Below are 25111 nucleotides of genomic sequence, written 5' to 3' on the forward strand. Positions count from 1 at the left end.
GTTGAAATAGCGGAGCAATCGAAGAAATCTGAAATTCTTTGCAAAAGTGTTATGCTAATCATATCGGCAGAAGTGAAGCAAGAAGCAGCAATGGAAGTTGTTTCGACAAGTTCAGCAACAAAAGTGTCGTCATAAGCATGAGCTTTTGAAAGTAGAATTAATAAATTTTTATCTTTTTACTAAACATACATTTACCGCCAATATCTCGATATTAAAAATAAATAATTTTTATTTATTTAGTTCCGATTGCAATACCGTTCAAACAACGCCTTCCTACGAACGATAAGCATGTTCATTTGGCTCACACTTTGACAGTTCTCTCTGCACGATTGGCTCACAATGGCCGCCTCCGCAGATCTCTATAATGTAGGATTACTAAGGCAGACCCAAAGGCTCATGGCGGCGCAGCCTCAATAACGAAATCAAGCAAGTCGACAGAAATTTGACTTGGCCACAGGTCAAGGCGGATGGCTGGCAATTACCCAGGATGGAAATCTTTCAATTCGGCCCTCTGCACCACTGTGGGTACCCAGGACTGAAAGTAAGTAGTAAGTAGCATAAATGGTTGTGGCTCAAACTAACGGTGGGTCCATCAATTTGAGTAATCAAGGACAAGGTGTAAATAGTTGCCCGGTCTCAGCGAGAGTTACTCAAATGCATCTGAACAAAATTTCATTAAGTATCATCGTTGCTGATCTCATCTGTCTCATTGATTCCCATATTTCAGACACATAAAATTCAGAGTGATCAATATTCCCCTCGGTTTACGGTATCTACTGTGACCCGTCGCATCCTCAACCCTAAACCGCGATTGAATGAATTGTAGCTCTATAAGTAGTACGTAGCCCCGGTAATCGAGCCTCAAACAAGATATTTTCCACTCACCTACCTCTGATGAAGCAGCGGGCCGAGCGCCGTCAACTCGACAATGAGTGAGACACACTTCGCGCGCGCCAGAGAGGAGAGATCACAGCGAATTTAAATATTTATTCTAATTGTTTTTTAATTAAGATTTCCATATGAATAAATTAATAAAATTACAATAATAATAATTTCTTCGGTGGTTAAATCCGTTGCTGGTTATCTTCGGGTGCACCTCTCTGTCCGATGTCAGATGTTCAACTGTGTTTATGGACTTACGGTATATCGCGTAACGCGATCTGTTTCGATTCGCTTATTATGTCACGGGGGTAGCTTGATTGATGATAAACGATTTGATGGTGTTTGGGCAGATCATGTCTTGCGTTGATGCGAATGGAATCATACTTGGCATCCGGTAATTTGTTATGACAAAATGCTATTTGTCCTGTGAAAAATAATGATTCTCATAATCTCCAAAAACAATATCATTTTCTACGAATTTTATGTTGATTACCTTTGAATTCAGTGCTTTTGATTACTAGAGACCATAATGATGTTAAAAAATCGTACACGAGAGTGAAAGAATGAAATTCTTTTATTTTAGACTGTGAAATGTACTGCAGATTTGAACTTAGTCAAGCTTATAGTTATAACATTTTAGACACTTAGAAATTGATGTAAACTGATATGTGAAACTATTTTAACAAGCATTGAGTAGAAACTTCTCAGTCCTTATCTACTACTTATAAAACATCCAAGGTGTAGTTTTTGTTACAGACCATAAAATATTAGTTTTGCAGTTAGTAAGCGCTGCATTTTTTAAATCTTCCTGATTGCTTATTCAGAGATGTCTCTTCTAGATATAGAACGATCAATCACTCATATAATATCACTTTTCAGATTCGAATAAAGTTGATGCATAAATTAACAAAATTAATCCTGCTCAACAATAAGATTGCAACAAAAGACAGAGCATGCATTGTTTTCAATTTTCGGAAGTGCACTCCAAGCATATAAATTTCCATTGTTACAATCCTAAGATATGACTTCTAATTCCGCTTCGAAGGCCCAAGACTTGTCATTCAACAGGGCATTTCTCGCAGCCAAACTGCAGTGCAGTGCAGGGGCGCCCACGCATTACAGCATCTTAGCTGCATCACATTGTGACTTTGTGCATCCAGGAAGATTGCACTTCCTTCGAGTCATACCTTGTCGGTCGTCGTCGTCGTCGGATTGCAAGAATGGGTTTGCGGATTTACTTGCGAGACACACGCCGGTTGCCAGCTGAAGAGAAGTTTTCCTTTCCACATCTAAGATGGGTTGTGGGTGGAGTGAGAGATCCATCCGTCCGTCAACCCCGGCCAGGAATGATATGATCCTGTTGGTTTTCCGATTCCGATTAGTTTGCATAAGTTTCGTGCAAGGAGTTGTAGACAATTGAATAGATTATTATTTCGTAACAGTTGTGCAAATGTGCGCTTTTCTTCGGGAGAATGTGCAAGACCTAGGTGGACCCTCTTACGAGCATCGAGTTTCGGACTTCTTGTCTTGAGAAGTGCATGCTTGAAGGATTTATGCATGGGTTAGTGTGTGGAATTATCTCGTCTCAATAAGCACAAAACAATAGCAAATTCTAGCTTCCTTCTGGGGGGGGACTGCTTGGTCTTGCTATCAGGGTAAAGATTGAATGATACCTATAAGTTATTTTATGACACATGCGATTATCTACAGATTTATTTTCTCATTTCGTGAAGACAGTTGGGATTATGAAAAAGCAAAGCAATTTATAAATTCATACTGAAATTCTGAGCTCTAGATTTAAAAAAAAATATGACGCTTCATATAATCAAAGAATAAGAATATCAAGAATGCCCACTCCGATGATGCTCGGGGAGACACTACCGCAGCACTATCTGTGGATGAAAGTTTAACCTTCAGGGGATAGTGTGCGTTGCTGATTGTATGCAGATACCAAAACATATGCACACCATCTTCACTTATGACAAATCATGAACACTGCAACATAGAGCTTCCACCTTCAAACGCTTAGAGAGCACCACTTGTCTTGTCGCATATGACGATTATATAGAAAAAGGCAAAAGAGGGCATTCTTTCTATTTTTATTGTTTGATATAATGCTCCACCACCTCATGTCTTACCTAAGATGGCAACCCCACCACGGTGGACAGCGGGCCCTTGGTCATTTACCTACTATTCCCGAAACCAAAAAAAAAAAACGTAATAGAAGGAACGTCTTTACGCGAAAAACAATGAACAAGTATTAGAACTAAGAATATTGTAACCTGAGCCCAGCAGGGTAAACACACACATCTAGACAATAAGGCGTTCCAATGGAGCTTAGATGTTTGACCTGAAGGAAGCCCGTTGACCGAACTTTGGAGAACACAGACTGACATCCGGCCAATCTCTGCCACGGGCGTAGCAAGAGGGGGCAGGGGGAGGCCGTGCCCCCTCCCCCTGGCCGACCTTGGCATTTTTTTTTAATTCGAGCCAACACAAGATAATCAATAAAGCAGAGATACATTCATAATTTAATAATTCAGGCTTTTATCCATAATAGTAAACCTTTTTTCTCAAAAACCTCAAATTTCGCCAAGTATTTCTCTAAGAGCTGCATTTCACTCTTATCATATAAAATTCTATATAACAAACTTGGATGAATATTTCAATATTGTGATTTTTATTCATGGAATACAAAACCATCATGGCAAATTTTCCATATAGGGGAACTTACGTATTTTCGGCAGTTTTGTTCTCTTCGTCATGGGGGGTTTTTTAAAACCTGTTGTTCTCAGAGTTGGCATCAAATCCTTGCCAATCAAGCTGAGTTATATGCCCAAATTTTTAGGCGATTTGGCCCACAAAAACCCCCCATGACGAAGAGAACAAACCGGCCGGTAATACCCTTTGTCACCCTATGTCGGTTTCGGTTGGGAAAAAGAAGGACTTTCTAAAAATAAATTCAAACAAACGTCATGCTAAAAACCAAAAACCTTGAATTTCTTGGTTAATTCCTTCAGGGACACCTTCAAAAAATCCCTTCAGGTGTTTCTTGAGAAGCTTTTCCGGGGACTACTTCGGGCATTCCTCTAGGAACTTCTCCAGGAATTTATCAGACATCCATCCGTGAATTTCTCCTATCTGTAGAGGTTTCTCCAGTGATTATTCCAGTGCCTTTTTTTCGAGGATTCCTTCAGGTATTTCTCCAGGGATTCCATAAGGAATTTTATCCGCAAACTTTTCGGGTATTTCTTCAGGTATTCAGGGATTCCATAGTAAATGTGTTACTTTATGAACTGTGCTTGAGATTGCTCCAATAATTCAACCTGAATGTGTTTCACTGATATATGTTGCCCTTTACTGGCATTTACCAGGTTAGCTGGTAGGGTCTGGGACCATTTGGGCAGGAGCACCTATTTTGGGCACTTGCTGCTATAACTCAGTCAATTTTGAACCGATTGACTTGATTTTTGCAACACGATCAGAAAGGCGCAGTATCTAGCTATGTTCAAAATTTCAAGTCAATCGGTTTGAAATTGACTGAGTTATAGCAGCAAGTGCCCAAAATAGGTGCTCCTGCCCAAATGGTCCCAGACCCTATGTCATAAACATACAGAAAAACTTGTAGTTAGAAGACACAGAATGTTGCTAATTGACAAATTGAGGGATGAATTTTTGAAAAAAATCGCGTTCTGGTGGGATTCGAACCCACGACCCCGTATTCGCTAGACCGGTGCTTTAACCAACTAAGCCACGGAACAGGTGATAATTCTGCGGAATAGAAAGCCAAACTGAACCCGAGCCCTCACCATGAACATTCACTTTTTCAAGAACCATCTATCTCTCTTTCGGCTTAGATGTCAATCCACAACACAGCCTCGTTTGTGCCCAACAACTACAAGTGAGAGCGTATTATTTTTATTTGAAGCCGAGACTTACTCTCGCACTCCGCATACCTAGCCACCAAGCAGTCTGTTTGCTGGTGTCTAATTCAGTATGCGTCGAGAGCTCGGCACGGTCGCACGCTCCACGACCAGTGTACCCTACCTTTGCGTCATCGGCGCAGTTGGTCGTGGAGCGTGCGACCGTGCCGAGCTCTCGACGCATACTGAATTAGACTAGACACCAGCAAACAGACTGCTTGGTGGCTAGGTATGCGGAGTGCGAGAGTAAGTCTCGGCTTCAAATAAAAATAATACGCTCTCACTTGTAGTTGTTGGGCACAAACGAGGCTGTGTTGTGGATTGACATCTAAGCCGAAAGAGAGATAGATGGTTCTTGAAAAAGTGAATGTTCATGGTGAGGGCTCGGGTTCAGTTTGGCTTTCTATTCCGCAGAATTATCACCTGTTCCGTGGCTTAGTTGGTTAAAGCACCGGTCTAGCGAATACGGGGTCGTGGGTTCGAATCCCACCAGAACGCGATTTTTTTCAAAAATTCATCCCTCAATTTGTCAATTAGCAACATTCTGTGTCTTCTAACTACAAGTTTTTCTGTCTGAATGTGTTTCTCTGGGAATTTCTTTCAGATTTAACCTTTGTTCTTTTAAAATCCAAGGATTGCTTCAATAATTCGTCCATAAATTACTGCAGATATAGATTCCTTCAGATTTTTTTCCAGGAGTTCCTATAAAAACTCATCCAAGAATTCATTAAGAAAAATTTCCTAAGGAATTCCTTCTCGGATTGCTTCCGGGATCCCTCATGGGGTTTCTTCAGGAATTCCTCCAGGATTTTTTCCAGGTGTTCCTCCATGGATTCCCTCGGGAGCTCCATCTGTGATTTTAAAGAAATAACTCCAGGGATTGTTATAAAAATATATCCAATGGTTCCTCCTAAAATACTTATTCGGATTTCTTCGAGAATTTCTACTGAAATTCTTTCGGGAACCCCTCCAGGAACTAAGCCAGGACTTCCGTCTACAGATTCCTCCAGCAACTCCTCCAGAGATTCCTCCAGGAGTTCCTCTAGAGATACCTCCAGGAATTGATTCAGAAATTCCTCCAGAAATCCAAAAAACAATTTCTCCAGGTAATCACCCAAGGAATTCTTCAGGGATTCCTCCAAAAAATCCTCCAGAGATTTCTCCAGGTATTCTTCCAAGAGTTCCTTTAGGAGTTCCTCTAATAGTTTTCCCAGGAATGGCACCAGGAATTTCCCCAGGAATTTGCTCTAGGAATTTCTCGGGGGATTTCTCTAGATACTCCCCAGGGATTACTCCAGAAATTTCTCGAGGCCTTCAGAAACTTCTACAGACATTACTCCAGGATTTAATCCAGAAATTTAGAAAGTTGGGATTTTTTTTTTCCAGGAATTCTTCCAGGGATTTCTCCAGGAATTCCTCCAGGGAATCCCTCCATGAATTTCTCCAGGAATTTCTCAAGGAATTCCTTCAATTTTTTTCCAATATTCCTACCAGAATTTTTCTAGAGATTTTCCACGAATTCATCCAGGGATTCCTCCAGCATTTTTTTAGAAAATCCTCTAGGGATTTCTTCCGATTTTTTTCCAGGGATTCCTCCAATAACTCCTCTAAGAGATTTCTTCAGGAATCCTTCAGGATTTTCTCCAGGGATTCTCCCAGGTATTGCTTTATTCTCCAGGGATTCCTCCAAGTATTCTAGGGATTCCTCCAGGAATTCCCACAGAAATTCATAGAATGATTTCTCCAGAAATTCCTACAAGAATTTCTCCAGAAATTTCTACAGAAATTCCTCCAACAATTTCCCAAGATTATCATATTAAATTTTCTAGGGATGCTTCCCAGAATTCTTCCAGGTATTTCTCCGGGAACTCATCCAGGGATTCCTTCGGGAAATTTTCCAGAAATTGATCCAGGAATTCATTCAGAAATTTCTCTAGGGATTCTTTCCGATGTTTTTCAACAATTCCTCCATTGATTTCTCCTGGAATTCTTCCAAGGATTTCTTCAGGCTGCAGGAATTCCTCCGAGGATTGGTCCAGGAGTTCCTCCAGGGATTGCTTCGTGAATTCCTCCAGGGATTGCTACGGGAATTCTTCCAAACATTTATTCAGAGGTTCCTTGAGAAATTTCAGAAATCTTAGAAGCATCTTTTCCAAAGATGCACCCAAGATTCTCTCCGGGTACACCTGAAGATTTTTTTGAATTACTTCAAGGATTTCTCGATGCATTCCCTTAGCGATCTGTATCGGATTTTTTTTTAAGATAATTGAACAGGAATGCATACAGTAGCCAGGAATTTCGCTAAGGAATCAGCCAGGAACTCTGTCACAATTTTTTTTTTACCCAAGAAACCCTGCAAGAAGTTTCCATTGATTTTTTCAGGAACTCCTTCAAAAATACCTCTACGAGTTTTTCCAAGGATGTTTTGAAGGTGTTCATTTAGAAAGGTCCTTCAGGAATTCTTCCAAAAAATTGTCAAGAGACTCCTTCAGAAAATTCCCAAGGAATACCATTGGAGTATTTCCTCCAATGATTGTTTTGAAACTTAATTAGAATTCCTTCAAGAATTCCACCACGATCTCCTTTTCGAATTTTATGTAAGGGTTACTCTAAATATTTCTCTCTGAATTTCTTCCTTCAAGATGTTGTCATAACATTTTCCAGGGATTCCTTTAAGAATCCCTCTAAGAGTTTCTTCCAAAGCTTACTCAGGGATTCTATCAGTAATTCTCGCAATAAGTGTTCCAGGGATTCTTCCGAACAACACAAATGTTTATTAGAACCACGGCAGCGCAGGTTTTGCAAAAGTCATTGTGACATTCTTTAAACCGCGCTTTCGGCTACTGCTCCAGCGAATCCGTCAGGAGTATACCCAGGGAAGATTCTTTTGGAGTTCTCTTAGGATTAGCTCCCAGAATCTTTCTAGGAAATGCACCAGGAATTTCGCTAGGAATTCCTTCTTAAATTCCTCCAGACATTTCGTTTTAGCTTCAAGGCTATAACGAGAATATTTTGTAAGAATGTTTCCAAAGATCCTTCCGGGAATATATCAATTAACATTTCTATAGGATTATGCTCTAAAATAAGTATATGCAGTATACAGGGTGTTAGGTTCCTGAGTGCAAACTTTTTAAAGGGTGATAGAGGACCATAAATGGTGAAAAAAATTGTTCTACGCATATGGTCAAATCTCAACCGTTACGTAGCTATTGAACTTCCCATGTTTTTTTTTACTCTTATTCATACCCTTAACTGGCTATAACTTGAAAATGGTCAAACTTATCGCAGCTTTTTGACCCTTATTCGAAAGATTATTGAATTTTCTTTTAAATGGCATCTTTTAACCTATTGGTTTAGTTAAATAACTAAGTTTTCTAGAGCAAATCGCTCAAAAGTAGTATGTTTTAATTGTTTTTGTCAATTATCTTTGAAAAATGCGTAGTAAAATAAAATTCTTTCTTAGGCAAAGTTGTGGCCCCTGTTCCACTCTACAATTCGTTCTTTGACATCAATCTTCTGTCTCTTATCGTTTTCTTGCAATTTTGATTTAAACATCGCATTGCAGATCATGAATGTGCAGCTTTCATGGTAAGCACATTTTTACGCACTGTGCCGCTCATTTAAATCAAAATTGCAAGAAAACGATAAGAGCTAAAAGTTTGGCGTCAAAGAACGAATTGTAGAGTGGAACAGGGGCCAAAACTTTTCCTAAGTATTTTTTTTATTTATTACGTATGTTTCAAAGATAATTGACATAAACGAATTAAAACACACTAGGGGAATTCACTTAACAGCGTAAACTGATTAAACTGATTAAACGTCGTGATCACCAAGGCAATCTTTGATTATTTCATTAGCAAAATCAAGAAACATTTCAAATAAGCAGAAAATCATGGCTTACGCAGCAATTTAATCTGTTTAGTGAGTACCCCTACTATTTAAGCTGTTTTGCTCTAGAAAACTTGGTTATTTAACTAAACCACTCGATTCAAAGATGCCATTTGATAGAAAATTCAATAATCTTTTGAATAAGGGTAAAAAATGCGATCAGTTTGACCATTTCAATGTTATAGTCAGTTAAGGCAATAATAATCAAAAACATGGAAAGTTCAATAACTACGTAACGGTTGAGATTTGACCATATGCGTAGAACATTTTTTTCACCATTTATGGTCCTCTATCAGCCTTTGAAAAGTTTGCACTCATGAACCTATCTCCCTGTATAAGAATATAAAAATGCCTTTAGGAAAACTCGGGCAAGAATGTACTCGGAACAATACAGCTGAAGGTTTATTCTTAGAGGTATTGAGATACAGGACATTTCAATATTATTAATGAACATAGACAGATTGAACTCCAGAACATTATGTAGTCATTTAATAGTTCATGAAAATGTTGAAGAAAATCATGAAGAAAATGCTGGGTTAGCACTAAAAAGAATTCGTGATTATAATAAATTTGCTAAAGGTGCTCCCCCCTATCCAAAAAGCCAGCAACGCCCTTGCTCTGCTATATACTCTGGCCTACGCAGCGACCACGCTGTTCGTCACCGTAGAGTTAGTTTCCTCCTCAGCCAGGACCAGAACACGTGTACGAAACCTTACCATCTACCACGGGTAGACCTTACCTTACCACGGGCTTCCGTGGCCGAGCGGTTAGCGGCATCAGTCGTTTAAGTGTCTCGTAAGCCTCGGAGTGTGGGTTCGATTCCCGCTCCAGTCGGGGAAAACTTTTCGTCAAACGGAAAATTCTCCACTGGGCCACTGGGTGTAATATGTGTTGTCCGTTGTCGAATGTTTGTAGTGTTCAGTCTGTAGAGGCCGCAAGGTCGAAGACGGTGTAATTGTCTTTTTTTAAACTTAATTTACTCGAAAGTGGGTTTTTGTCACCTACATCCCGTTGGTACTAACCCCTTCAATTGGGTTTTTAAATTAAGAAAAATATATTGATTTTTCGATTTTATACGAAAGAGCACCTTTTTCTGAGCCACTATGATTTTTTTCAGATTTTTAGAACCTTATTTTGGTACCTAAAATCAATTTCAAAGAAATTTTTTGAAATCACCTTTTGACAGCTGGGTAACTGTTTGACAGCTCCGCCCAGTACAAACTGCGACAAGGGGTGATTCGACAAATCGCTCCCATACAAACTTCAAATTGATTTTTAAATAGGTTCCCGGGCTCCGAAGCTCATGAAAATTTGGATTTCGGCTCAGTTTGACATGCAGATTCAGAATATCGAATTATCTCAACACCGTTAAAGAAGCCAATTGAAATTCACAGAGAATTTTAAAAAAACAAATTTCGATATCACTGTCGTCGACTAGCATTATGGGAGCTAGCTTTTGATTAAAAAGGAAACAAATAGCCGGCACCACCCAAACTGCAACTATCCTCGAATAGTTACGTTAATCGCCTGAATAATCGACAGGAAATGTACTTGAGCTCGTTAAATAGTTAACCTTCGACCAATAAATTTCAAACCTACTCCATTTGTTACCCGGTTCTTCCCCCTCACAATGCTTTCAAGTTAGCCAACCGACAACGCATCTTGTACACTTTTTAAGGCATTTCGTTGGTAGTCTCACACATAGCTCTTCTTCACGGGTTAGTACCTTAATTCACCTTTCCGAGAGCCAGCTCATCCGGACAAATCTTTTTCACACACATTTTGATAGCGTGAACGTGATTCGATTCTCGAATCAGCAGCACGACTTGTTAGGTGTACGATTCTGACTGAAAATCCAAATTGAAAGAACGGAGTTCTTTTCTAGAGATTTGCTAGAAAGAATATGCTGTAAACTACCTACTTTTTTTCTGTTGAAACTCAACGATTCAAACAACGGCCAACATCTGAAAAATTTCATTTCACAGACAAAGGAATGCCACGGTGTATCACAATAGAACATTAAAAATAGTTTTTCCAGAGCTCAGCTCAGTGCAGTGTAAGCTCAAGCCAGGTGGGCGCAGAGTAGGTAAGTAAATGATTGCTTGCCTGGCTGGAGCTGGTTTGCTTGTTTTGTGACGCTGTTCCCATCGTTCCAAAGAGGAATTCAGTGGACTTGGAATTTACGACAACCACTAATGAGATGGCCACCAAGTGCAAGCCCCCATACCTACTCTTTTTCGGTCTCTGAAAATGTGGTCATTTGAAGTTTAATTGTGACACCTCGATATCGATAATCGTTTGCATCGATAAGTGACGCCGATGGAACCATGAGAACCGACATGGTACTGGCATGCCTTACACCTTTACAAGAGACCACACCGGGGGTGGTTGTCTTTAGGGCGGAGGAATTCAATCAGTTTAGGCATTGTGGAATGAGCAAATATTCTCAGAGAGGCATTATTAATGGTTGCATTTAGAGGTCTATCCTTTTGGAAAAGATACTCAATCATTTGATCAGCTTTCCTGCATTTATCGGACATTTCATAATGGGAAAAACCTCCAAAGATGCAAAAATATCCTTCTAGATTCTGAGGCCTACCACACAATATACGGCTTCCTCAAAAAGAAATTTTCTCCATAATTGATTGATTACTGACACATGTACGGGCAGACCAGAAGCGAGATAAATGGAGTTCATACTATGTACTCGTGGAAATTCTGGTTGACCTAGAACATCTTTAGAAAGTAGTTCTCTACAGAACCATGCTCCATAGACTTGTAGGATATTGCAACGTATCAGTAATGTTACAATAATCTATTGATTATGCTTGATTATGATCTTAAGAAGGTTCTTGGATGGCCTAGAACATCTTTGCAAATTACATCTCCGTGTTCCATAAATCTGTATGATTTTACACCGTATCAGTATTGTAACAACAATTGATTGAATACGCTAGTAGATCTTCAGGCCTATACTTGCGGAAGTTCTTGGATTACCCAGAACACGTTTACAGAACCGTACGCCTAGTTCTTTACAGAACTATGCTCCATGGACGTATAGGATCATGCACTGTATCAGTAATGGAGCAATAACCTATTGATATCGCTTATAGTTCTTAACGCCTTTACTCGTGGAAGTTCCTGGATGCCTTTAAATACCCTTGGAAATAACTTCTCTTCAGAACTATGCTGCCGTCGGACGCATAAATTATATGCTGATTTATCGACCGTATTCTATTAATAATTTGATGATTTTGTGGCTATATCGGTCTCTTTCTACTCATAAGTATAAGGGAGTAGAGATCAAAGTGGATAATGAAATGATAGATATGATAGAATTCGCTAGGTAGCGAACAAGTGTGAAAATTTTATAGAAGGTGAAATTAGGCAAGTAGGCCATGTATTGAACGAATACATCGAATGCGTGAAACTTCTGCCGTGCGACCTGTGCTTTTAAACAGATCGGCTTGGTTGGTAGTTCATACCACCTCACCAAGACTGGCAAAAGTTTCAGGCACCCGACTGCCTAATGTATTGTTCTGTTTTCATCACAAATTCTATCGATCGGTTGCTTTTTTCGGAATTCGCACTCCGTTCATAGAGGTATGTCTATATCGCGGCGTGTTCTATTAATAACTTGATGATTTTGTGGCTATATCGGTCTCTTTCTACTCATAAGTATAAGGGAGTAGAGATCAAAGTGGATAATGAAATGATAGATATGATAGAATTCGCTAGGTAGCGAACAAGTGTGAAAATTTTATAGAAGGTGAAATTAGGCAAGTAGGCCATGTATTGAACGAATACATCGAATGCGTGAAACTTCTGCTTTTTTTTTACCTTTAAATTCATGTTTATTCAAGTGTTTTGTTTGATTTACATATTTTCATGTTCAAGTGATACAGAATTTCTTCTTTTCATCCTTTGTTTTTTGTTTGTTATGTGTGTTACATGTGTTTTTCGTGTTTTCTTTGTGTTTGTTACATTTTTGGATATGTGAAATATCGTGTTTGATTTAAATTTTATAACCTACTTAACCTAACTTAACCTAAATTTGAAAACTATGTAACCAACGCTCGGATGAGCGGGTGTTCAGAGACCTCGGCTTTAGCTATAAAGCTGTCGATTGCTTCCTCGATGCGGTCACTGACGGGCTTGATTTCTGCACTTCGGTGCAGTTCGCTGATCCTTGTGTCGAAGGGAGCGTCGAGGATTTGGCGCAGGATCCGGTTTTGCACCACTTGCAGCTTTTGCTTGTGCGTTTCTGCACACGTACCCCACACCGGCATGGCGTAGTTGATCACCGGAGCAATGATCGCCTTCAGTACTGCCAGTTTGTTCCTCCTTGACAGTTTGGACCGCCGGCAAATCAGCGGGTATAGCGATTTTTGGAGTCCGATGCACTTGTTGCGAAGCTTGTCGGTGTGGGTACGGTAGATCCGCTTGTTGTCCATCGTGACGCCCAAGTAGTCTACCTCGTCCAGCCAGTCGATTGGCCGGCCATTGATGCGGATGTAGCAGTCCGGTGGTGGGAGAAGCTTCGGAGAAGGTCGATGTCGGAACACAATCGCTTGGGTTTTGGCCTCGTTTACCTTGATTTTCCAGCTGGACAGGTAGTCTACGTAGGCGGTGACCCCTCGTTGCAGCCGGGAGCGATAGGCCTGTGGGGTGCGGCCGTTGGCCACTATTGCACTGTCGTCCGCATACAGTGCCAGGAAGCAGTCACCCGGGAGCTGCGGGATGTCGGAGGTGTACAGATTGTACAGGATCGGACCGAGGAGGCTGCCTTGGGGAACGCCTGCTGGAACAGCTTGGACTCCGGACGATGTACCTGCTAGGGAAACCTGGAAAGACCGGTTGGTTAGGTATTCTCTTACCATCCTCGTCAGGTAGCTGGGGAACTCCGCCTGGGCCAGCTTGTGGATGAGGCCATCGTGCCAGACGTTGTCGAAGGCCTTTTCAACATCTAGCACTACCATGGCCGTGTTCTTCGAGACGGCCTTGTTCCGGTGGATTATGTTCTCCACACGCACTAGCTGGTGGACGGTGGAGTGCCCCCTTCGGAATCCAAACTGCTCAGGCACGATGAGGTTCCTTTCGTCGATGTGTTCCATTAAGCGTCGGAGGATCAGGCGCTCGAACACTTTACTCACTGCCGATAGCAAAGTGATGGGCCGGTAACTTGATGCAGCCGTTGGGTCCTTCCCAGGTTTCAGAATGGGGATGACTTTCCCCATCTTCCACCTGGTTGGGAAGTGGTTCAGCTGGAAGCACCTGGTGAAGATCGCCGCCAGGAAGCGGCACGATTTGCCCGAGAGCTTCTTTAGAACCAGGTTGAATATTCCGTCGTTGCCGGGGGCCTTCATATTTTTGGTTCGCTTGATCGCCGACCTGACTTCGTCTTCGGTGACCTGTCCATCGAAAGGGGCTTCATCGTTGTCTTCGAGTTGGTTGATGGTTCGTTGGACCGCTTCTTCATGGGGGCTTGACATACTGGCTCCGAGGTTGTGCGCCTCTACCAGCTTAGTGGCGATGGCGTTTGCCTTCTCCGACGGGGAGACCAAGAGGCCACCGACTTCGTCCTTCAGTGGGGGGACACTTGTGGCCGTTTCTTCAGGATTTTGGCCACTTTCCAGAAGGGCCTGGAATGGTCATCGAGCCGCCTGATGTCTTCCGAGAATTGCTTGTTCCGTATCTCGTCCATCCGGATCTTGATTTGGTTGTTGAGGAGAGAAAGTTCCTGCTTTTTCAACAGACATCCGGTCCGTTGGAATTGTCTTCGGACGGCGTTGCGTTGTTGGATGATCTGGCGAGTTTGGTCATCAATGGCTGCGAAACGGCGTGTCACCGGTACCCAGCGGACGTAGGTGTCTTCGGCTGTACGGATGGCTTGTTCGAACACGTCCAGATTTCGTTCGATGGCTTCAACGGTTGGTAGTTCCGGGCCTTCCGGAAGTTTAGAGTCCACCAGGCGGCTGAAAGCCACCCAGTCCACCCGGTGGTAGTCCCGTCTCATCGCCGGTGGGATTTGTGTTGGGACGCATTCAAGCTCGCATGTCACCGGGAGGTGATCCGAGCTCAAGTCCTGGTGGGTAGTCGGTTTCGATAGGGCCAGATCCGATAGGAAAACGTCCAGCGTCGAAGTTATTCCCGCCGGAGAGACGAACGTGGGTTCATCGGGGTGGTGCAGGACACACGTGCCTGTGTTGAGATGATCTGCAAGGAGTCTACCATTTTTATTACTTACGTGGTTTCGCCACAGGGAGTGGCGAGCGTTGAGGTCGCCGGCCACCACGAAATTCTTCTGGTGGTTTGTCAGCCTCTGCAGATCCTCCGTGAACAGGTCCGATGTCCCGTTGCTATCCACGCATTGCCGGGGTGCGTAGACGGCGAAGATGTTGATGCCCCCTCGGAGGGTGCTGATTTGGACACCGATGGCTTCGATGACTCTCGTGCGTGGGTGCGGAAGGACATTGTACCGGATGCCCTTTCTGATGAAGATTGCCACACCACCGCCACTGGAGTGCTGGCGATCCAGTCGGACCATGACGTAGTTGGGCAGCGAAAAGTTGGTTGCTGGGTTGAGCCGGGTTTCGGTGACGACTCCGATGTCAATCTTGTGCTGGTCGAGGAAGGTAACCAGCTCGAGTTTTTTCGCTCTTACAGAGCGAGCGTTCCAATTAGCGATTCGTAGTCCTTCCTCAGGGCCCATACTTTGCAAGGAAGGATTGAACCGTCATCGTGACAGCGTTGATTTGCTCTCGTTTTGACCGGCATGATCCAAGCCGTTCGAACAAGCTCATGGTGAGTTCAGTTACTACCTCCGGGGGGTAAAGAGAGCCGTCGTCCATCGGGTGGGCAGTTGGGACGTCTTGGCCTAAATTCCCCCAGCCAGGTGGAGGAATTCTGTTTCGCTCAGGCGGTGCGGTGGCGGCTGCCACGAGGCGATGCTGGACGGAAGAGGTCGGCTGAGTCGCATGATGACGGTTCTCATTGACCGGTGGGAGATTCGGTACCTTGTAGGGGAGCCGGGGGAAGTGTTCCTCCGTCGCCGGGGGCGGTGGTGGTCGTTCTCGGCCGCGCTGCTGCTTCGTGGAGGCTTTCCTTCGAATCTCCAGGAATTCCGCGCGTTTTGGGCATGCGCGGTTGTTGCCTTCGTGCTTGTCCCCACAGTTCGCACACTTTGGGTCCGTTCCTTCCTCCATCGAGTCGCACGTTTGTGTTGTGTGTGGTCCGGCGCACTTGCCACACCGCGGTTGCATGTGGCAGTTTTTGGTGCCGTGTCCGTAGGCGAGGCAATTGTCGCACTGGGTCACCTGGCGTTTTCTCGGGCGGAACTTGTCCCACTCGACGATGATCTGGAACAGTGCCTTCACGTTCCGGAGTTCCTTCATGGTGATGGAGCCCTTCTCGAGATGGACCAGGTAGGGCCGGTCCCGTTGGTTGGTGCCTTCCCCACGCCGGATGGGAAAAACGTTCACAGGCTTCAGTTTGTGCACCTTCAGCTCCTGCATGATCGCCTCCGGGGTGTACTCTTCCAGGCCGCGGAGGAGTACTTTGAGGGGCTTGTTTCCGGGCACGTCGTGGGTGTAGAACTCGTGCCGCTTGTCCATCAGGTACTTGCCAACCTCCTGGTAGTCGGCGGTGGAAGAGCGGGTGGATTTGCTTCTTCGCCAACTCATTTCTGAGTGCGGCGACCTCCTTCGTGTTGGCGAAGATCGGGGGAACCTTCTTGGGCTTGGGGGCTTGCATGCTGTCCACCGGCAGGGTGGAGAACTTGTTCTTGGCCAGAATTCTGGCATTCAACTCGTTCTGGTCGGAATCGTCTTGGCGTGGCCGTTTGGAGCCACTCGGTTGCTGCCCGTTTGCTTGTGACGCCGCTTGCTGCGAGGCAGGGTCCGCCGGCGGGCGGAGGCGACCCATCGTCGCGACTGCTATGGGACGATGGTGATTTGCTGCTGGTTGACGCTGCACCTCAACTTTGTCTGCCACACCGAAAAGGTGGACAAGCGCAGGAGAGAGATCTCGGGGACGGAAAATCGCGGGAAAAAATACTCTTGCTTGAGAGCGAAAACAAACTTACGTCTGCACCGTATGGGTATCAAACGCTGAATGAATGAGTGAAACTTCTGCCGTGCGACCTGTGCTTTTAAACAGATCGGCATGGTTGGTAGTTCATACCACCTCACCAAGACTGGCAAAAGTTTCAGGCACCCGACTGCCTAATGTATTGTTCTTGTTGCGGGAGGCGTTACAACCGTCAGCGCGGCAGCAGAAATGGACCACAGGGATGCTGCAGGTTTGACGGACAGCTTGTCACCCGTTAGCTTTAATGGTATGAGTAGATGAAGATAGCTCCAAATGTCAGGTAGAATAATCAAAAGTGAGAAATGTGGCTAATGAATGGCATGCAGTTGAAAGTTTCTTACTAAAATTTGTTAAAACTACTTAAATTTCTAATTGAAAAACTATGAAATAGGAACCGTGAATTGTAATGAATTTCCTATTGCTTGTGAGTGAAAAATGCAGATTGATACCGGAAGATTGAACTAACTATTGCACAAAATCTACATTTATAGGTTAACTTCCAAGCAGAATTTATACTCTAACTAAAACTTAAACTACACATCTAATACGATCAACAACGACTACGACTGTGAGTAAACTTAAAATCTATTGAATGACTTATAACTAAGACGATTATGTTGACTAAAACAGGTAGATTGACTAGATGAATTATCACAGGACGGTTGTCAGGACGGAAAGAATTGATTAGAGACACGGAGTTGTGAGTATTGATTGATCATAGTTCATTAAGGTCTGTAAATCATAAAAATATATCTATTTTAGCTTTAAAGCTTCTTCCGAAATAAATGGATTCGCTATTAGAACCGTGATCGCTATTCTACGTCTTGGACCGCGCCTACAGTTCTGTTTTCATCACAAATTCTATCGATCGGTTGCTTTTTTCGGAATTCGCACTCCGTTCATAGAGGTATGTCTATATCGCGGCGTGTTCTTCCTATTAGCTTTTTCGATCTTATAGGATAGAACACTTTTCTTTTTGAGCCAAACTTTTCATATCATATGCTGATTTATCGACCGTATTCTATTAATAACTTGATGATTTTGTGGCTATATCGGTCTCTTTATACTCATAAGTATAAGGGAGTAGAGATCAAAGTGGATAATGAAATGATAGATATGATAGAATTCGCTAGGTAGCGAACAAGTGTGAAAATTTTATAGAAGGTGAAATTAGGCAAGTAGGCCATGTATTGAACGAATACATCGAATGCGTGAAACTTCTGCCGTGCGACCTGTGCTTTTAAACAGATCGGCTTGGTTGGTAGTTCATACCACCTTACCAAGACTGGCAAAAGTTTCAGGCACCCGACTGCCTAATGTATTGTTCTGTTTTCATCACAAATTCTATCGATCGGTAGCTCGATCGGTAGAAAGGACGCATAAATGTTACATGTTACATTTTGACATTTTTGAGGTTTTTTATGTCGAACGTTATATTTCGATACGTATTTTTGAAATATTTTGTCAACACTTGAATTTATATATATTTCGATAGTTGAATTGTGTTGACGTTCATCAAATGCAACCAAAGCTAAAGTTTATTTTACAACTTCATAAGTGTTTTTTTCGTGTTTTTTCATTGTAACATGAGACTTTTATGCGTCCGAGGGCAGTATGCTCCATGGACCTATACGATATTACGTTACACCGTATCAGTAATGTAGCAAAAATCCTCTTATTACGCCTGAAGATCTTAAATTCTTTATTCGCGGGAATTCTTGGATGACCTAGAGCATATTCGAGAGTTTTCTACAGAACCATGCTCCATGGATATGTAAGATGTTAGACCGCATCAGTAATATAGCAACAATTAACTGATTACGCTCGTAGATTTTCAGGCCTGTACTCGCGAAAGTTTTTGGAGATCCTAGAATATCTTTAAAAAGTACGTCTCTATAGAACTATGCTCTACGGACCTGTAGGATTTTGTTCCACATCAGTAATGTAACTACAATCCATGGATTACGCTAGTAGATCTTAAGGGGCTTACTCGCAAAAGTCCTTGGATAACCTAGAACATCTTTTATTTGTTCTTAACAGAACCATACTCCAGGAATCACCTTCAGGAAAACCCCCATTCAACCCCTCCTAACTCCCCATGTATTGACATACCTCCCCCTGCTCCACCAAACAGACACCCCCCACACACATTCACACATCCCTTTCCTACAGACCTCTTACAACATCATCCGCCCCCACCTCATACCACTCTTCAACCCCCTTGCAACCCTTTCCCCTTCCACCCTTTTAGTAGGAGTTCCCTTCTGGACACTTTGCGCGAGGACGTTGAAAACCCCCCAAGAAAAACCCGTGTTAATTCTCGAATCCGTGTTTTTAACCGTGTTAATTCGATAAACCGTGTAAAAAAAGCCGTGTATAAAAAACTGGCAGTCGCACCCCTCGCACCCAGACATCACCAGCATGGACTTACTAAATAGCTGTCCAACCTCAAAAAATGTAAGGTTTCAATAACTTATTCCAATCAAATCTTGTCTTATATGCTTAATTTTTGAATTTGTAGCTATCAACACGGTGTTTTTATGGGTTCATCTAAACTACTGTTATTGGCGATAAAATAAACTCTTTTTCAGAAAATGCCCTCAGTTGCACCGCTTTGCAGTCAACAAAACTCCCAGCACACGGATACATACCTCCTGATCGATAAACCGTCATTATTGGCTTTGGATCCCACGACAAAAGCCATTTTGAAAAAGCACCGCAACGCGCATCCATTGTTCGTCCATGTCAACTGTCATTCAAATCGCGTACGTACATACTTGCTTATTTTAATCCCAGCCTCTTTTTTTGCGTCCAGTCCAGTCACCAGGTACTTTGCGTGGCGTGGACAGAGCTCAGCTCTAGATTTGCCCGGGTTCTTCTTCTCACCACACCTCTCTCTCACCGGCACCGTCGTCAGTTGAAGTATAGATATTTCGACAGGCTCGCAGACCGGGCAACTCCTCTTCACCGATCGATGGAACCAATCACGACTCACCGCTTTGAGGTCGATATTCAAGACATCAATTGAAATCAGCATACAAACATTTAAATAAAATGGTATTCATCGACTGTTGATTGGCGAGAGAAGAAAAAAAACAGACGCTTCTGGTTGGATTGATTTAATATCATTGTCGGACTGCTTGAAATGGAAGAAGATTCCGGCGCATGTACTTATTCTTGAGTTTGGTTGGTTTTATCTCAATGCGTTATTGTTTGGACACAGTAGGGGAATTTCTAGAGCAGACGTTTCAAAGTTGTTTATTTGACAGTTCACCTGAAGCTTTACTTGAAGGGAAATACAAACACATAAATTTGGGTTCAATATTGGACTATCCAAAAAAGAACTTGATACTAGTTCGTACAATTTCAAAACGGTTTTAGATTATATTTTAATGAGTTACACTGTGGTGCATAATTGATCGGACAAACGCAGATTTTCATACAAAATGGACAAGTTTGAGATGCTGTAACTATGGTTTGCTTTGGTGGATTGAGCTCAATTTTTGACACGGAACTACGAATATGCTGAATTTTGTGTATACAAAGTATAAAATGTTTTCGTTCACAGGTCTGGGCGTGGCAAGGCGTTGAAAATATTGCAAAAGTGATCGGACAGCGGCACGCGTGTAAATCAAAGGGGTACCGCTGTCCGATCACTTTTGCAATATTTTCAACGCCTTGCCACGCCCAGACCTGTGAACGAAAACATTTTATACTTTGTATACACTAAATAGTTACAGCATCTCAAACTTGGCCATTTTGTATGAAAATCGGCGTTTGTCCGATCAATTATGCACCACAGTGTATGTTACACATATTACTGTAGGGGCTGTAAATGATAAGGAATAACCCATATGATGGTTTGGACGACTCAGAATGCCACAAAAAAGATAGTAACATCTAACAGTTTTGAAGTAGGTCCAAGAACCATACTTTAGGCAAGTTTACTCTGCATTGCGGATATGCTTACTGTAACACATGTAGACCTGAAGCTCTACTCCGGAGTAGTTTGGTTGATCTGGAATATCCCAATAGAAAGTTGAAATACTTCGTACAATTACAAGGGGGTCATAGATTATAGTTGGATAACAGCTTATAGCGAAAATAACTATGGTACAGCTATAGATGCCAAAGACTAAACTCCAAGATAGTTTAGACGACTCTGAGTGGCCCGAAAGTATATAAAAATATAAATCTTATTTTCCAGTTGGTCCGGTAAACATATTTGGTTATTCAACGTAACTCTGTAAAGCAGATATGACTGTTGCTACGAGTGTAGCTCTGCTCTTCGGAGTAATTTGCTTGTCCTGGGGTATCCGAGAAAGGCCACTAATGATAATTGCATATAAAACATGCCCGTGCATAAGAGAGAGGTTTTGAGTGTCAAACCACTTTCCATATACCTACTAGACCAATTTTCCATATACTAGACGTCCCTCCGTTTGTTGCCGAAACTTAATCCCTTAATCCCTCCCTTGCCGCCATTTCTGTGCACGGGTCTGATATGAGATTTTTCAGTTCATAGTCAAAATTACTAAGAAACTATGGATGTCAAAGACCTTATTCCAGCACAGTTTGGACGACGTAAAATATCCCAAAAGTATAGAACAAGTTAATCAGTCTCCAAGAACCTGCCTACTTGTTGATTATGTAACATTACTTCTGTTTCTTCTTCATCTGCCCCTTCTTTTTATTGTTCTTTTTGGTGGAATGTCCCCTGTGGGACAAAGTCTGCTCCTCGCCTTAGTGTTCTATGAGCACTTCCACAGTTATAAACTGAGAGCTTCCTCTGCATCTGCCAATGATCATTTTGATGGTGTATATCAATGTTGTAGGCACGAAGATAGTATATGCCCTAGAAAGTCAAGTAAATTGTGCTTACGAAAAGTTCCTGGACCGACCGGGAATCGACCCCGTCACACCCAGTATAATCATACTGAATAAACACGCCTTTACAGTTGTGGCTATATGTGCCATCCAGTCTAAATTTATTTTGAAATGGTTCATATTCCTTTCGGGACGGAGCTCAAAAAAAGTAAAATATCCATGGCTCAACTTTGACTCTTCAGAACTCTTAGATTTCCCAATAAAACAACAATATTTTTTTCCTCATTTGAAAGAGCTACTCTTTATCTTTCGATTTCTAGCTTTAACTACCTAGATTAATCGGAAATAAAAAAATATGCGACAGATAAAACTTTTTCATATTTTACGGTTTCTGTCCACTTTTTGTTTACCTTGTTGTGGTAAACCTCACAGGCAACGTAAACAAAAATTCGTTTACACACATATAAGTATATGTAAGTAATGGCTGAACTATTGAAACAGTTTACATCACATAAAACAAAGTCTAAAAAGGTGAAAGAATATGCAAAACTGTTACCGCTCTACAGCGCCATTGTGCTGGTTCGTCACGTAAGGGATATAAATGTAAATGTAATTCGTAGCGGATAAAAGATTATAGTGACAACAGTTCATAACGAAAATAACTACTATACAGCTTTAGATGTCAAAGACTAAACTCCAAGACAATTTGGACGACCGTGAATGTCCCAAAAATGTAAAATATTTTAAATCAGTGTTTAAGCCATTAAGTCAGTAGGTCCGGTAATCATATTCAATCATGCAACAACGTTAGTCTTTATAACGAATATGACAAACACCAATCGATTTTTTTTGTTCCATGCCTTGCATTCATATTCATATGGGGCGTGCTATGTTCGTGTTTGTTCCACTATGGAATACTACTATACCAATTGACCTTCGTTCTGGCCCTTTCAGATGATCCAGCGGTGAGTAACATAGGGTCTAGGACCATTTGGGCAGGAGCACCTATTTTGGGCACTTGCTGCTACAACTCAGTCAATTTCAAACCGATTGATGTGAATTTTTGTACATGGCTAGATACTGTGCCTAGCTGACCGTGTCTCAAAAATCAAGTCAATCAATTGAAAATTAACTGAGTTATAGCAGCAAGTGCCCAAAATAGGTGCTCCTGCCCAAATGGTCCCAGACCCTAGTTCTGCTTCGGAACGACTGTTAACATGCGTTCGGTTGCTCAGGAGATTTGCAAAGAAAGAGCTCGGTGGGAGCTGCCAGTGCACATTGGGTAAAATCGATCCAAAAGGTGGAAAAAAAAGATAACTTTCTAAATAGTAAACTCTATGTGACCTCCGAAGGCTCATCCGAAAGCAAATTTTCTCAAAAATTGATTGGTGACTGATCCGTGTACGTAAATGTGTTCTGACGTGAGTTATGCGTGCTGCATGTGAGGGGTGATTCCTTCCCGGATAAATCCTAAACTCCACAGTAAAGACGTTGTCTTCAGATTTGTGTAAAAAGTTCGATTGCGGAAGAGGGAACGCAACAGCTAGATATCTGTAAGCAGATAGACGAAATATTGAAATCTTACGAGCAGAGAATATTCATGGAGCCAGAGGAGTCCGGTAAGGAACCGGGTGGATCAGAGAAGAATAAAATGGAAACAGGGAGTAAGGAGAACGAGGGTCAAGAGAATCATGACGAAAATAGGGAAACTGAAGATGAAAAAACTAGAGAGAAACAAAAAAATGGGACGAGTTCATATTTTAGAAACATGACAAGTTATTGTAACAAAATTAACCTTCACGTATCCGGCCCTCGACAACTCATTTCCAAAACGCTGGCATTTCGTCCATTTTCATTCGATTTTTTTGAAGTCGCCCTCAATCGATCATTAATTGGTGCTAGTTTATTATACTCAAGTGGCCATGCAATATAAAAAGACAGTTACACCGTCTTCGACCTTGCGGCCTCTATAGACTGAACATTACAAACATTCGACAACGGACAACACATATTACACCCAGTGGCCCAGTGGAGAATTTTCCGTTTGACGAAAAGTTTTCCCCGACTGGAGCGGGAATCGAGCCCACACTCCGAGGCTTACGAGACACCTAAACGACTGACGCCGCTAACCGCTCGGCCACGAGACCCACAATATCCGGAACCATTATGGGAATATTCCGGATTGTGCTGGGGTCTGGGGGTGAGGGAGGGGTCTATTTTGCCAAATGACTAAGGCAAAACAGACCGCTCCCTCATCCCCTGACCGCAGTACAAACCGGAATATCTCCGGAATGGTTTCGGATACTACATGGCCACTTGAGTGTAATCTACTAGCACCAATTTGTGACCAATTGAGGGCGACTTTAAAAAATCGGATGAAAATTGACGAAATGCCAGCATTTTCAAAATGAGCTGTCGGGGGTCCGGTACGTGAAGGTTAAAAAGACAGGTGGTCTCTCGCTTGCGGAAGTGGCGCTAAAGCCACCTTGTTGGAATATACCCTCGTGACCATTTAAACGGCTACAATTCAATTCATTGCATCGGAATTTTTATATTAAACCGGCCACCACTTTCTTCCTAACGTTATAAAATTACCCAGGTAACCAATAAGCAGCTAAAATGGCTCTAATTTAGCCCTATATGCGCCTTTACAGCAGGTAATCAAATGCTTTTCAGCCGTATATGCGCCATAAGTGCTACTTAAATACAAGGTTTGGCCCAATATACGGCTGAATAAATGTCTATCTATCCTATCTCTCAAATTAATGATTAATATTGGCCTGATATTATTTCTTGCTTATATTAACTGACCTAGGAAATTTGCGGCTTCACGGAATCCCTAGATTGTTTGCAGATGATTCTGCACTGTTTACCCGAGAAGTAATAGCGAAACAATCATGCGTCAGATGGAAGAAGATTTACAAATCTTGTTAGCTTACTTCAATACTAATCTTCTCTCGCTAAATCTATCTAAAACCAAACTTCTGTTCTTTCATTCACCTAGGAAGAAAATAGTTTACAATAGCAATGTGAGGATAGGAACAAATATTATCGAACGAGTAGATTACTTCAAATATCTTGGAACTTTTTTAGACACAACATTATCGTGGAACAACCATATTAACCATGTAGAAAAAATAGTAGCGTCTTTGTGTGGCATTATGCGTCGTATTTCTACTTTCGTAACTAGAAGAGCCCTTTGGTCGTTTTACTGTGCTTATATTCATTCGCAGTTGAACTATTTGGTTTCCATTTGGGGAAGAGCATGTATTTCAAACTTCAAAAAACTGCATGTTCTGCAAAATAGATGTCTAAAAATAATGTTCAAACGTCCCTTTCTTTATCCTACTCTCATGCTGTATTCAGATCGTTCTCACAATATTTTACCTTCGATAGCCTTATGCGATTTACAAACCCATCAACTAGTTTTCGATGTTCTGCACAGAACTGTTATGCACTACAACATACAATTTCCTCTAGTAGTTAATATATATGGAACCAGG

The sequence above is a fragment of the Aedes albopictus genome, chromosome 2 (genome assembly GCF_035046485.1).
Source record: "Aedes albopictus strain Foshan chromosome 2, AalbF5, whole genome shotgun sequence".
In the NCBI taxonomy this organism is placed as follows: domain Eukaryota; kingdom Metazoa; phylum Arthropoda; class Insecta; order Diptera; family Culicidae; genus Aedes; species Aedes albopictus.